Source organism: Orycteropus afer, unplaced genomic scaffold, assembly GCF_000298275.1.
Source record: "Orycteropus afer afer isolate SDZICR_OR568_19922 unplaced genomic scaffold, OryAfe1.0 scaffold00424, whole genome shotgun sequence".
NCBI lineage: Eukaryota > Metazoa > Chordata > Mammalia > Tubulidentata > Orycteropodidae > Orycteropus > Orycteropus afer.
The window spans coordinates 6,046-7,604 of record NW_006922011.1 but is presented as its reverse complement, the minus strand read 5'-3'; positions in this window follow the sequence as shown (position 1 = coordinate 7,604).

Here is a 1,559-nt window from a genome sequence, read left to right as displayed (position 1 = left end):
CCTGTCCACCTATCTATCCATCCATATACCCATGATAATGCAAATATTCTTGTAGATACTCACACAAACCACTCCCTTACTTTCTTCTGGTCTTTTCACAAAAGTCACTTTATCAATGAGTCCTTCCCTAATCACCCTATTTAAATTGCCAAACACTTATTCCTCACTCCTGGTCTACTTCTCTCCTTTATTTTTTGCATGTTGCCTATCACCATCTAACTAGCATTCTATATTATTTATTTATTTATTGTCTTTCACCTGAATGTAAGCCACATTAGAGATTTTTCTAAATATATACTCAGCTATAGCCACATCACCTGGAACAGTGCAGGGCCAAACTAAGTATGTTCAATAGTATTTGTTGAATGGAACATAACAAAAGAAATACTCTCCCAAGAGCTTAAACAAAAATGACAAAGTGAAATCACATATTAAAGACAATAAATAAAAAATCACTTAAATTCCCCTACAAAAATCCCTCATGTAATCCAACCATATTCTGACTACAAGAGACATAAAAATAAAATGATGAAAACTTCCACTCTCAGCCATGATAGAAGGGTAAAGACTTAACATCCCATGATGAACAGCTAGAAAACTGGACAAAATAAATGGAAAACTATTTTCAGACATTTAAAGGCCTTTATGCCTGAGATAATGTTGATCCCTGAAAGAAACAAAACAAATTAGATGAGTTCTACAACTGTCCCAGTTTCCTGCCTAGAGACAATTTCCAGATTGCACAAGTAGGAAAAAGGAATTTGAACAATGTCTGGGGCCTGGCTGAAGTGAAGAGGCAGAAGATGGAGTTTAGAGAGGCTAAGGCAGCTGGGCTTAGAGGGCTTGTTGTTGTTGTTGTTATGTGCCATCAAGTCAGACCCGACTCATAGCGAGCCCTCCTTAGGTTTCCAAGGTGGTATCACTATGAAAGTAGGTTGTCCAACCTTCCTTCCAAGGAATGGCTGGTGGGTTTGAACCGCCAGCCTTCTAGTTAGCAGTCAAGTGCCTTAGGCACTATACTACCAGAGCTCCCGGGCTTAGAGGGCAGAGTTCTGGAAAGAGAGAACCACACACACACACACACACACACACACAATACAACTCCAGAAACCTGCAGAGAGGTTGCCTTAAGTTTTTCCTGGGTCTAGGTCATGCATGTGTAGAGTGCAACTCTGCAAAGTTATACAAGGAACACCTGGGGATCTGTGAAAAGGAGAAGTTCCCAGAGTTCACACAGAGCTAGGAGAAGTTCGAGTAACCAACACGAGGTGGAGAATTCTCAGTCATCATCTGAGGCATTCAAAGGGTTAAATGGTCACTGGCATGTTCTGGACCAACCTTAGCAAATTTTAAAAATAGCACACAAAGAAATCAAACTGAATGGCAAATAACTGTTGATCAAAACAAAGTACAACACTTTTTAAGGAAAGATCAAAAAAATCTAAGTTCTCAAGAACTTAACTTTCAAAATGTCCAGCATTAAAGCATTGAAAGAAAAAACTGTGTACCTAAAATTTTATATCCAGTGAAATTCAAACCACTTTTTCAGATAAACCAAA